General features: G+C 41.9%; 1 protein-coding gene across 11 annotated transcripts in view; it reads left to right on the top strand.

Annotated features, from left to right (window-relative positions):
* Nucleotides 1-1,630: 1,630 nt before the first annotated feature.
* LOC112112062 (zinc finger MIZ domain-containing protein 1) overlaps nucleotides 1,631-13,251 on the top strand; it is a 504,548-nt gene continuing 492,927 nt past the window's right edge. For all 11 annotated transcript variants that reach the window (XM_024207775.2, XM_024207776.2, XM_024207786.2 and 8 more), the window contains exon 1: nucleotides 1,631-1,768. The gene's annotated coding sequence lies outside the window, so the exon portion shown is untranslated. The remainder of the gene's footprint in view (nucleotides 1,769-13,251) is intronic.

The following is a 13,251-nucleotide window of genomic DNA, read 5'->3' as shown; positions in this document are numbered from 1 at the left end:
GAACACCCGCGTAAATAAGCGAGCACCACTAAAATGGGTCAGGGAAACAATTGCAGTCGTTAGTCGGCATAAGTGCAAAAGTGTTGCCACCATAAATAGTGCAATGTGAATACAGTTGCAGTTTGGCTGATAAAAACATAGTTCCTCCCCCTTCTAGTAACTCGACATCCTTTAAATACTAGATTTCTTTCTCCTCCTCCAACATCAAAATAAATCCGAGCCGATGAAGAGCTCTATAGCACTGTTTAAATTGCTTATCTTAATTGCATAATCTAACAAACCCCGTTGGAACCGGAATGAATATATTAGGCTTATTAACAACTCATCATAAAATATTGATTGTCCTGGAAGTGTTTTATCAGGAGAAAGAGAAGTCGGGGGAGTTGTTTTTAGAGGATTGGTGCTGGTAATAACAAGAAATTGTCCTTGTCTTTTCTTATTGGAAATCACGCTGGACTTGTTCTTAAAAAAAAAACAACAACACCTCACCCTCTATTATTTTTGTTATTCGATTGAACCGCCTAGCAGTAAGGTCTGAGAGCTCATCTTAAAGCCCCGAGATTTGCAGTGACATGGTCAAAAAGTGTGTGGGGCGGGGAGGATAGCTCATTGAATTGATAGCAAGGAACACGATCAAACTTTCAGGGACAATTGGACACCCGCATCCGGAGTGGTTGCTATTAAAATAAAAAACAGCCCCTCCTCTTTTTTTTTCTGTTTTCCCCTCCCTCTTCCCTAAGCCGTCCTTCTTTGGGGAAGCTTGTGCGTGTAGTGATACCGCCACTCCTCTTCGGGCTGGAGATTGTGTTGGCTGGGGCTGCTACCGGCAGTCAGAAAGCTCTCTTAAGGAACGATTCTATTCTCTTGCTAGCCCTAGAAAAGCTTCTCTCCTTCCCCACCAGAACAGAGAGTCTTTTTTCCCGTGCGGCTAGAAGGGTAATCCAGCGCTCCTCTCTATCGGTTCCTTTATCCCTTCCTTCCTGAATCATTAGGGCTGCTCGCCTTGAAAATAAAACCCCACAGAACTAATATAAAGTGAAACGCATCAAAAAGGCAAAAGAGCTTGACCCTTGCAACCAGCCATTCAGTAGTCTCTGTCTCTCCCCCCCCCCCGTCTTCCCCAAAACCCCGGCAAAGATCCCCTTTGAGGAGAACATAAACTGGGGCAGCATCGCACGCTTTTAATTACATAAATTCCAGAGTGGGAATATCAAAATATTAAAAATATCAGCAATATCAAAATCCAGAGGGGAGGATAGTCCCATGCGTTCACTCTGGGATGGTTTGCACTGCACGCCATTCACTAGGATTAAGAGGAAGTTTGTGGGTTTTTTTTAAATCCTGTAAAACAATATTTGCATTTTTAACTTTAACTTTATGTGATGCGGGGAGGGAAGAGAGGGGGCGAGAATAGAGAGCGAGGGACAGAACATCCCTACAGGAGGCAGCTCCCTTTCAGATAGGAATCTGGGACAGATTTTGCCAACAGCCACAAAGCATGGCCCTTTGGTAATAGAATAGCCAATGTAATTTGACACTTCAACTTGCTGTGCTCTCTGCTAGTTGATTCACTTACTCACCCACTAACATTGAGCTCCTTTTCACTGTCTGTATGGGGGGGGGGGGGAGCAGGAGAGAGAAACCGCTTTTAAATGAAAAATATTTTTAAAAGCACCTGAACAGAGCTGCCAATCAGTTGGGGAAAGAGGATTTTTGCCTGCCTGCTTTCTTATTATATTGCTTACTGCAAGCCTGCTGTGCAATCTAGGTAAGTTTCGTGTCTATTTCAGTCTTATGTTCACACCTCCCTGTGTTTGTGACCGGGCAAGGATTGTATCTTGAATGAGGCGAAACAATGGAGTAACCAAGCTAAGGAAATATATATGTATATATATATATATAGAGAGAGAGAGAGAACATTTGTTTTTTGCGAGACAAGAAAATGTGTGAAGATTTCTTAAAGGGACAGGTTGTATCTGTGTGTCTGGAAAAGGAAGAGAGGAGAAGGGGGAATGAGACAGAAAAAGAAAACAGGAGATCCAGCGGAAAAGGAAATTCCTTGCCTTTTTGTGATTGTAGCGAATAGAGATTAAGGAGCCAGAGTGTTCTATATTATGGATATGGGGCTCAGATCACTCCCTCACCCTCTTTGAGCTGGGGAGGGAAGGGGGCAGTGTTGGGGAAATAGGTGTCTTGACTGTAAAAGGAGGAATCCTTGAAAATTATAGCAGAAGACGGGGGGTCATGTTGTAGATTTAAGTTTTAAAAGCTGAAACAATGAGGCGAATTAGGCATGCCTGAGAGAAAGAGAGCGAGCGATCTTGTGCCATAAAAACAAAGGAGGTTTTAAAATATTCCGGATAGCTTCTGTTTTCTGGCCAGTTTACCTTTCCTGACTGCTCCGGTTGTGCACCGACAGGCTCGTAATCAATCGAACTGGCACTGAAGAATCTTTGGGGGTAAGGGGTGGGAAGAGGAAGGTTGCAATAGCAAAGTATTTTCCCGGGGGGGGGGGGGGGGGGGGGGGGGGGGGATTGGGCATGTTTTCCGGGCTTTGGGAAGCTTGCCTGAGTGTAAATTCCTTGTGTCTGGGTTTTGAAAGCCAGTTGGGACTGGGGCCTCTCTCAATCACAAGGCAGGAGTAGTCTCTCTCTCTCCTGTGTACATCTGTCCAGGAAGCCGGGGGGGAGAGGGGCCGATTGAAAGAACCCAGCTCCTGCTTTCTTGCCATTGTGAAAGGAAAAAGGAGGGAATCGTTTTCACGGGAGACTGGCTGAGCTAGCTGCAGTAAAAGGGAGAATGGCAGCCAGTTAAAAGACACTTAAGGAATGTAAACATAAAAATAGGAGCCATCTAGTCATGTTGTATTCCTTGCTCTAATCATCTGGAATGGGGTTCTCTAGGCTGATTTTGTAATGGGGGAGGGGGTGGAGAGGTAAAAGGAGGAATGGGGAAGTTGTTACTATACCCATTTTTTTACTCTGCAAACTTTTGTTTTACACGTGTATAGTTTAATTTCAATCCTACTTTGGAGTCTGTGATGGGGAGCATAAGACTATTTCTTGTGTTAAGTTCCTTCTGCTGTTGCAGACCTCATTCATATGCTTAATAAAACTGACATATATAATGGTGAAAACATAACAAATTGCTCTGATTGTGCGTCTCACTAACTGGTCCAGGCAGCTGGACTGAGAATTAGAAACTACCACATATAGGTAATTTATTGAAACTGAAGCTAACTTAAGCAATAGCCCTGCATTACTGTTTGATTGTGCACAGTGTATATTTTTTTGCCTCAGTTAATAATCTGCAAACGGCTTAATGGCTCTGTAGCGACAGAGGAATTGGTTTTCTCCATTTACTTCAGCAGGCCTGAGTGAAGCTGGTATTCTGACTGCTTTTTTCAGTGCATTGACATGAGGGAGGAGGATTTAACTTGGCAGCCTGAACAAATGCTCTATCAAAGGTTTCCTAAGAGACAGTAAGAGAGTCGGTGGGAGATGAATGACCTGGGGTAGTTTTAGGGTGCTACCTATGCAAGCTTTCTTTTAAATATGAAATGGCCATTTAGAACCCTGAATAGAACTGTGTGCATCAGAAAGGCGACAGGCTTATAAAATTTAAAAGGGCAAAAGCCCATTAATGCTTTGGCAAAGCTTTGGCTCTGGGCTCTGGTTGAGTAGTTCCAACTGCCTTGAAGTGCCAGAGCTTTTAAGGAATCTTTAGCAACAGCTTCTCTATAGTGGCAATATGGAACTTGGCCTTGTAAATTGGAAGGTTAATGATGCAGTCTCCTCCTCTCCAGACAGGAGAATGGGGGGTGGGTATAGGATATGGATACAAGGGTAAAAAAAAAAAAAAGCCCCACGATAAATGTTTAGGCAGGGCTGTTGCTAATGAAAGATTATTCCAGCTTTAATATACTTGTGCAATCATTTTGCACTGTGGCAAAAGTTCTAACCCAAAATTAATGTACAGGCAACTGAGGAAAAGTTTGACAAAGAGGTTCAGCAAAATTATACACTTAGAACTACTGACAGTTTTGGGGAGAATTAGGATTAATCTAGCAGACACCGAGTTGGTCTCTGCCTCAAACTTGCACCCCCTTCTTTTGATCGAGGGAAGTTTACTATGGCATCAATCTTCTCTTGGCGGGGCCTGATTCAGGTTTATGAATGCCAGAAGACTTGCGCTGACCTTTTTCTGTTCAACTCGAGGATGTTGAAACACCAGCCATCAAACAAAAGACACATTGAAAGCAAGATCTGCAATAGAGCACGTGTGACTTTGAGGCTGGTTGAGTGCATTTGGTGACACTGTTTTCTTCTGAGTTTGGGTGGGAGTTTGGGGGGGGGAGGAGAAAAGGCCATTTATTAAAATGAGATTGTGGAAAAAATGACTTAAAATAATCTAAACACCCCTAATTAGAGGACACAATTTTGCTTTTTTTAAAATCATCACCTTTTTAGTTTCTTCAAAATTCTGAGGCTAAGGAAAGAGACTACAATGTTTTCTTCCTGAGTGCAAAAATTATATGAATTTTGAAGTATCTATCCAGTTTATTTTTTTTTTTTAAGAAAAATTGTTTTAAAGAACATGAGAACTGAAGTTCTAGAATTGTCTTTAGGATGTAAAAAGAAGAAAAAAATAAAAAATTGCTCAGGATTTAATTGCCAGATCTGTGGTTTTGCCCTATATCAAAAGTAGTTCTTGTCTACTCTGTAGGCTAAGCTTAAAGGAGATTTTAGTTTCATTTAAAAATAAAAAGCAGAGCCAGTGAATGTAGTATTTCACTTATCTGTCTCATGTCAACATGAGTGGATGCTTTCATTGTTTACAGCGGCTAAGGTTCACAACACCTTAAATAAAATTTAATGATTTCAGAAATTGTGTCTATGGCAAAGGCTCAGTTAAAACTTTGTTGGGGAAAGAACCATGTTGCTGGACATCTATACAGTGAATGTTTTGTAGTGTCTGAGATCATGAAACCTGGCTATGAGTGTGGTGTAGAACTTTGTTTTCCAAAATATTGTATCACACAAAAGATAATAGTTATTTTTTCCCATTACTTAAAGGATTTTTTTTAATAATCAGAAAGTTTTACAAGGAGTTGAAGTGATGGAATTTTAGGTACCATATGTTTCCATTCATAACTTTTCTTGGGAGTTGCCTGCCCTTTACCCTATATCTCTTCCACTTTTATAGGTTCCAAAGGTTTTGTGTCCACAACAAAACTCATGGGTGGTAATTACATCAGTGACACTACAGTTGATCCAAAGTTAGCTGGTCCCTAGCAACTTGACATGTGTGTTATCTGCCAGAAAAGCTTGGTTTCTCACTGTAAACTGGAAAAACGTACAAGTTTGTTAATTTTGTTTTTTGTTTTGCCTTCTGTCTTGCTAACATGTGCCCTAGCATTTGGAGGCAATAGGGGCCCTGCATTTCCAAGTTATACAGAGTACAGTGTGACTTGAGGAGTGAACATAAGGGTGGCTCAGGATCTACTAGTTTTTACTCACTATGTCATAACAACTTGGAATCAAACAGTGCAGAGAGTAATCTAGTTATTGTTCTACGTGTAAAATCTGTTTCTTATACATACCTGGGACTGCAGTTGGTGCCTGTGGTAGTGAATTTGACCACTATGCAACTGACTAATTTGTTCCCTCCTAGTTATACCAATTTCTTTGAAATCCTATACAGTATTAGTGTAAAGACATGGAGAGAATATTGCTGCGGAGTTGAGAATTGGTTTATGATTGCACTCATCAGCTACTGTGCTGACAAGACTTCTTTATCCATTTAAGATGTTGGTTTGTTTTTGAAAGAGGAAGCATATTTCATCAAGATGTAGTACAAAGCAAATATGCATGGGGTATATCCAGTAGTTCAATATGGTAGGAGTGTTTTGTTATTTCACTGAACTTTGTGTGGATCTAAACTTCCCTGCTGACATAAGGCTAGGCAGTGTCAGTGGAGCTAGAATTTATTCTTCAAATGGGTGTCTTTTTGGTTTAAAACAAAAGGTTTGCAAACCCAAGTGTTACTTTGTCATAATGATTTTATTCCTCTCTCTTCCCCCAAAGCAAAAACTTCTTATGTAGCAATTTTCATTTTATTTGTTTACATTGGATTTTATAGAACAATCTGCATTTAGGTTGGTTAATTTTAGGAAGTTTTTAAAAGGGCTGTAGGTTGCAAGAGAAATGTCCAGGCAAGGAGGTGTAATGGATCATCCTAGTTTGACTGTTGGAGGCAGTAGTGTATTATGAGAGTAGAGATGGTCTTAAGCTTTGTCATGTGATGCTTTTGTTTCTAATAGGTTGAGAAGCATTGAAAACGGAGTGGTTTTTACTACCTGCAAAGGTTGGGCTCTGATTATATGCGCAAAGTGGTACAACTTTCTCCCAAGGAGAGAAGGATGAAAAATAATGTAGACAGTACTTTTCTAGTGGGAGAGAGAAAACTATCTTGTGTAGGTCCTTAGTGTGTCTAGCTAAATTATCCAGCCCATGGTAATAGAAATTAACTTTAATCAGTGGGAACAACCCAAATCTGCAAGGAACATACCCCTCTGTGTAACTCAGAAATGTTCATTTGATTCAAGCTCTCTTATGTTCGCATCTGTTGAGATAATTATACCTTTCAAACATGCATATGGGGGTAAAAGCAGTAGCTTATATTCGTATCATTCAATTCTGGAACAGCTGGATCCAATTGTTTCTGGGGTGAGGGGATGATGGCTTACTTTTTAAAGGTGTCTCTAAAGGGCTAAAAACAAAACAGACCCATATGCCCTTTGTAATGGTAGTTCAGTAATTCAGGCTGGGTGTTTGGATTTTGTTTAGTTATTTAATAAGTTAGCATTCAAGTGGTCACATCTAAACTATCAAGTTAACACTTCATTAAAATGAATATGGGAAATTTTCCTTCTGTTGATACTGTGTCTCTGACTCTACAAAGCTGCACTGAATTGCTTCACAAAGTAAAGTGTGTAGCCTATTGGTTCAATCTACGTAGGATTTTTTTTTTTTTAATATAAAATCCCTTTACTATTCATGGCACTACAGAAATCTGTGGAAGTACCATAAATCTGTGGATTTGGATTGCCCCTACTGTTCACTGTTTGTCTGCGTAAGGAGCTTGCTATTTGATTTTCTCCTGACTAAATGTTTATATGTCAGCGGATGGTGGAGAGTCGATTTATAAAACAGATGTCATAATACTAAGACATCCTTCTCCAGATCTATGCAGCCTTGAATTTTGTCTCTCTCTCATAAAGTATTCTGTGGCTCCCTGCCCTGCTATCTCCTTTGCAACAGAACCATATTTTAGTTTCTCAGTACTGTATGGAGTGCAAGCTCGAAGTCATTCTTGGTTGCTCTGAGCCTTCTTTACTGGGCTAAGGCCGTGGTGAGGTAGAACTATCTTTGGCTGGCCCCAGCTTCCATGAATAATGTGTGTGCAGACTCAACTGGTTGCTCAGTTTTTTGTTAATTGTGAAGGGCACATGTTTTTATCTTACTACTCTCCACAGCAGCCACTGCTTCCTGAAAGCTTAACGTAAGGTAGGAACTGGGAGCAATTCCAAACTAGATATTAATAAATGTATCTACTGGAAATTAGCATCAGAATGAAGCCAACAGACATTATATACCTTCCATACAGTGTGATATGAAATCAACATGGTAATTTTCTAATCACTGTGTCTGGCCTCTTGAAACTGTTTCTTGCCTCTGCTATTGTAAACCACGTGTAAGAAATCACTGGAGGAGGTAATGGGGCGGGGGGGAGGAGCTGTGTGTGTAAACAGTCTCCTGGTGAGTTATTTCACAAGCATAAGTCAATCTGGGCCACGATGGTATTAATTGAAGGATACTAACAGGTCGATCTGCTTAATACACAAATGCATACAGTGTAGATAAACTGTGCCCTGATCTTGTTACAGTTTTCTGTACCTGATGAAATATTATCTGCCCTTGTTTTGTAAGGACCTTTTGCTTAACAGATTAACACACTTGTTGGCAGAGGGGACTTGGAGGGGTGAAATAAATGGAGAAATGCAGCTCAGCTGTGAGCAAGTTTGGGGTTTATTTGTTTGTGCATGTCTGTGAGACTGCAGAGCATGATGATTGACTGGCTGACAAAGCCAGTGTTATCAGTCTCGTAGGGGTTTCCAGATAGTCTCATAACTAATCAGAGCGGTTTATTTATTGGGGCTACAGTGACACAGATATATGACAGAATGGTAAGGGCTTCAATTGGTCATTTAGTAGGGGGAAAAAACAATTCCTCTGATAAATATCTGCTTGTCTCTTGGCTGTGCTCCTGTTACCCTCTGAGAACAGAAGAGCTTTTCAGCCTGCTCTGAAAGGTACACCTTCTGTGCCTTAGCCAGCAGTTTTTAAAGTGTAAGCATCTCTTCTCTTTTCCTTGTTTAAATACCCACCCTCTCCAAATACAGTCAGCCTGAGCTTTCTGCCTTCCTCTGTTAATAGGTCATGACTGGGTGATAGTGCTACTATAGTTAAAGTTGAGACTAGTTTACTGTTTAGCAGCTGATTTTTCTAAGTGCTTTGAAATCCACATCCTTACTTGGATTGTCTTGAAAATTGTGTGCCTCATGAGAATCCAGGGAGGGTTAATGGTCCAAATCTGAGATCTTTTGATCAAGGTGTTCCTGAAATACATTCCCCACCCCACCTCCTAAAAATCACATGATTCAAAATTTTACAGTTCTTAATGTCTTCTCCCCCCCCCCCCCCCCACATTTGAAGCTCAAATGATGTCCTTGATCCTCCCTAGTCTGGTATCACCCACTTGCAATTGATCTCAGTTTGGCACCCTTATTGCAAGAGGCTATAGCAGGAGGCATGAAGGAGCCAGGAAGAGGGCAGAGCAGGTAGGTGAATGGCAGTAAGGTATGCAGTGTTCTTGTAGCCATGCTGGTTCCAGGATGTTACAGATACAAAGTGTTTGAATAGCAGTGAGGTGTTCCCCAGGTGATCTCCTTCAGCCCTCCCATCATGGCTCCCTCAGTACTACCATTTCCTCAAAAAACAAGGGAAATTCACTGCCCAGAAATGGTTAATGCAGGGTTGAGGTTGACTGGAGTGCCTCTTACGTCATCAGGAAGTCAAATGCACCTATACTTTAATCTATGAAAAATAGGAACTACAGAGTTAAAGTACTGCCAGTTGTGCCCTGCACCCTTAACTCTGCCCTCTTTTGAATGATACCCCAGCCCACCCCGACAGATAACATTGCAGCACTCTGTCTTTCCAGATGATATGGAACACTCCAGGGATGGTAGCTGAGTACAGCAGTAGAAAATGTCAGACTGTGTCCTCGTTAAGGCAAAAGTTATATTTAGGATGGGTTTAGTGAACACAAGCTGGCTGTGCCAGGCCTATACCAAAGCATTTCACCTGTTCAGGACAAACCACCTCAGAGTTGGCAGATGTTACCTCCCTTTGACCCTTGTCCTAAGGATTCCTTCTGGAACATCACCCGAACATACCTCTTTCCTGTAGTGTATTGTTATGTATGCTTGCAGCTTGCTACAAATCCCTATGGCAACAACAGACCATTGTGCTCTTCTGCCCACACAACCCACATAACTCAACACAGAAAGGAGGGGCCCAGGATACATTTGGGTGCAGATGCACCTCTCCTTATATCCCAGTGTGAGCTGTGGCAATCTACAGCAAGTATCCCTGCACCAGTCAATATAGCTGTTAATAACACACTGAAGAGCCGTTGGTGCAGCATGCAGACAAATGAGAGAATACAGTTCTGTGGGACACAACCAACTTAAAATAGCACATTCATTTAGTTATTCCTAGTGTCTTCCTATTATAGGGCAGCCCTGGCTGAAACATACTTACACTTTATCACCAATGGCTCTTGCCAGCTCCAGGGGGCAGAACGGAGGTTGTGGGGAGGGATTGGTGTGTACCTTGACTATGTATTTCCTGGTTTCGGTATAGGTGCACTCAACATTCTGGAAGGGAATGAGGCACTGCCAGGCAACCTTAACTGTGTGTTAAGGAAGCTTTTGGGCAGTGACTTAAGTTGGGTTTAATAAGAGGATTCCTTTCTCACAGTGAGGTTTTTAAGAGCTCCCCTTTCTGCCTCCAAATTTAATAATGTTAAAGCAAAACAAAGCCTTTATAGTCTGGAACAGGCTCTTTTTTCAGGAGCTGTAATGTTTTCAATTAAGTTTCACACACAGCATGGTCTCAACACAAACCTTAAGGATTCCACAGGATTGTAGTTGCTCATAAGATTTTGGCCGCCTTAGTGACCAGAAATTGGAATGCTTATCTATAAGGAAAATTTGCTTAGAGTGTGTTTCAGGTTAAGAGATAGTTTGAGAATGCTGGCTACCAGGGTAAGAAGTGTGTGACAGTAAAGAGCCATCACTGTTAAAAGCGGGAAAGTGTTCATAGGTCAACAGAAATCCCATCTGGCTGCCTTTTCCTCTTCCCAAGGGGGGAAAAAAGCATTAAAAATAATTTTGAGACTTCCTCAGTGGCATTAAATTCGTAATAGAACAATTTATAAATGAGAGAGAGGGTTTCTTCTGCTGCGGTTTGCAGAGGGAAAGAAGAATAATGTGACTGTCATAAGATCTATCTCATTTCTTTGTGTCCTTCCTACAATTTCGATGTTTGTTTAATGCTCTTATAACTCTTTCCCAACAATAGGATCACAGAAGTTAACTTGTTTACAACAGGTGCACAGCTTACACTGGCTGCCCTTGCAGCAACCCTATGCCACCCCCAAGCATTTTCAAAGAAAGCTTCCTCTTTTTGTTCTGCTGCAGGTTGATGCACTTTACATTTGATTTAACATTTTGTATCTAAGATTGGAATGCTCCTTCTAAAAGGAATCTGGTTTAGTGAACTTTCTCCTGACAATGCTTCTATGATTATTATATCTCTTCAATCCAACCTTATTAAAGTACTTTATAAACTTTAAGTGCAGCTCATGATGGCACTGTTATGTAGGTATTATCTCCATTTTATAGATAAAGAAACTGAGGCACTGAGAAGTAGTTCCTTGTTTGTGAACACTGTGTGCAGATAGAGTATACACTTACTGAAAACTCTAAGGCAACTTAACTGTGGACTCCCTGCTGCTCCACCATAATAACATCTGCATTTTTGTGCACTCCTCACCAATTCATCTTTTCTGCTGCTCCTCCCCCATAGCCGACTGATCTAACAAGCTTTTAAAACTGCTGATGGTGATTCTTCAAATGACCTGTTTAAGGAGTGCTGCAAATCAAGAGACTGAATGGGAAAGAAATATTTGGTCAGACTTTTTGAAACTTGTTTTTTGTTAACACACACAAAGCTCCAATGTGCAATGAACAATTGGGAGAAAGGACATCTTTGTTAAATATCTCACACCCACATCTTTCAGTTATGGTGTAAGAGCTCATTTCAGTCATCTGAGGCCTACAAGAAGTCTTCTAGCAAAACCAGACCTTGCATATCTGATACTTCTAAGCAGCATTCCTTCTAATTTTTCCCACCCATGTACGGAATGAATTGTGTTATGTGCACCAATATGGAGGTGATGTGTGAAAAAAATGCCTCCGTATTGGTGCACATAACAAAATTCATGTGGTGGAGTGGGGTCGAGGGGTTCAGAGTGTGCGAGGGGGCTTAGGGCTGGGACAGAGGGTTGGGGTGTGGAGAGGGGTGCGGGCTCCAGGGTGGGGCCAGGGATGAGGGGCTCAGGGCTGGGGCAGAGGGTTGAGGTGCGGGGGATGAGGGCTTCAGCTGGGGTGGGGATGGGGATAAGGGGTTTGGGGCGCAGGCTGCCCCGGGGCTACGGCAGGAAGAGAGGACTCCCCCCAGCTCTCTCCCCGCAGCAGCACCTGGGCTGGGGAGGGAGGGGCACCTCTCCCCACCGCGGCAGCTCTGGTGGAAGAGCTCCTCTCCCAGGCCGCGGCGGGCCTGGGCCAGGCCGGGGGAGGGGCTTCTCCCCCCTAGCAGCTCCAGAGAGGCTGCGCTGGGGGACCTGCGCGGCCCTAAATAGCTTGCTGCGCGGCCTTGCAGCTTACAGGGAACCTAGCGTCTAAGGTATAAGTGCAAGCAAAGAAAAACCCATTCAGACTTTGTTTATATTTCATAAAGAAGCATGAGGCAGACACAAGTCCAATATTTTTTAAAATCCTGTGCCAGTGACTTTGAATTGTAATTTCCCTGTCAGGTCTGTGTGCTAGGACTTACAGGGTTACATTTTAAGAGGTGATGGGCACTTATTTTTAGTATTATTATTTGTGTTTTGTATTAAAGTAGAAATTGGGGATTGGGACTGCGTTATGATAGCCACACTACAAACACATAGTAAAAGATAGTCCTTGCCCCAGAGAGCTTGCAGTTGATTAAAATAGATGTGGGCGCTCGGTATTTCAGAAAATCAGGCCTCTTTTAACTCAGACCACTGGTTTGACAGGCAGAGGGGTATAATAATAATTCTAGTAACTTTCTTTTGAAACTCCCTGAAACATTAATAAATATTTTTCTGTCAAGTCTGTGGCATATGCAGAATAAACAGTGGTGTGGTGTATAGCTTTTACTGGCACTGGTTTGAATTGACCTACATAACTGACCAGTGGCAAAGCCATTTGATAATAATGAGGACATCTTAACCACCTGCCGATAAAATCCTTAAGTCAGACCACACACCATCATATATTCCCTGTGTGCATGCGCATAGTATTGTGTATGCAGTTTTGCATTATGTATGTTTTGTGCTTTTAACTCTGGATCTTTTGGTTTCATCGACCTGGAAGTTCTCTATGCAGAATTCCGATTCACTTTAAAGGAAATTGTGCATGCAAAAGGTAGACTTCCAGGATCAGGACCAGAAAAGGCAATAGTCCTCGTATGTCACAGCTTTATTGTGATAATTTGTTCTGCTGTAGAAGATGGAGAAAAATTTGCTCAGAAGCATTTATTTAGGAAGCTAAAAAACTAGGACATTATCTGGCATTGATTTAAATAAGTGGGAGTGGCACTGATTTGATAATATCATTGACACAGATTAAAAGCAGAGGGTCTGAAAGTAAACTGCTCCATAGGAACTGTAGTGTGGATAGATGGCATCTTAGTCCATTTATCCATGCTCTTACAGTTGCCATTTAAGGGCAGATGCAACAACAGTAAATAATGTCTTAAATCAGGGGTCGGCAACGTTCGGCACGCGGCTCGCCAGGGTAAGCACCCTGGCGGG

The sequence above is a fragment of the Terrapene carolina genome, unplaced genomic scaffold, assembly GCF_002925995.2.
Source record: "Terrapene carolina triunguis isolate 2854851 unplaced genomic scaffold, T_m_triunguis-2.0 Scaffold148, whole genome shotgun sequence".
In the NCBI taxonomy this organism is placed as follows: Eukaryota; Metazoa; Chordata; order Testudines; family Emydidae; genus Terrapene; species Terrapene triunguis.
This window is presented reverse-complemented; position numbering and strand designations above follow the sequence as displayed.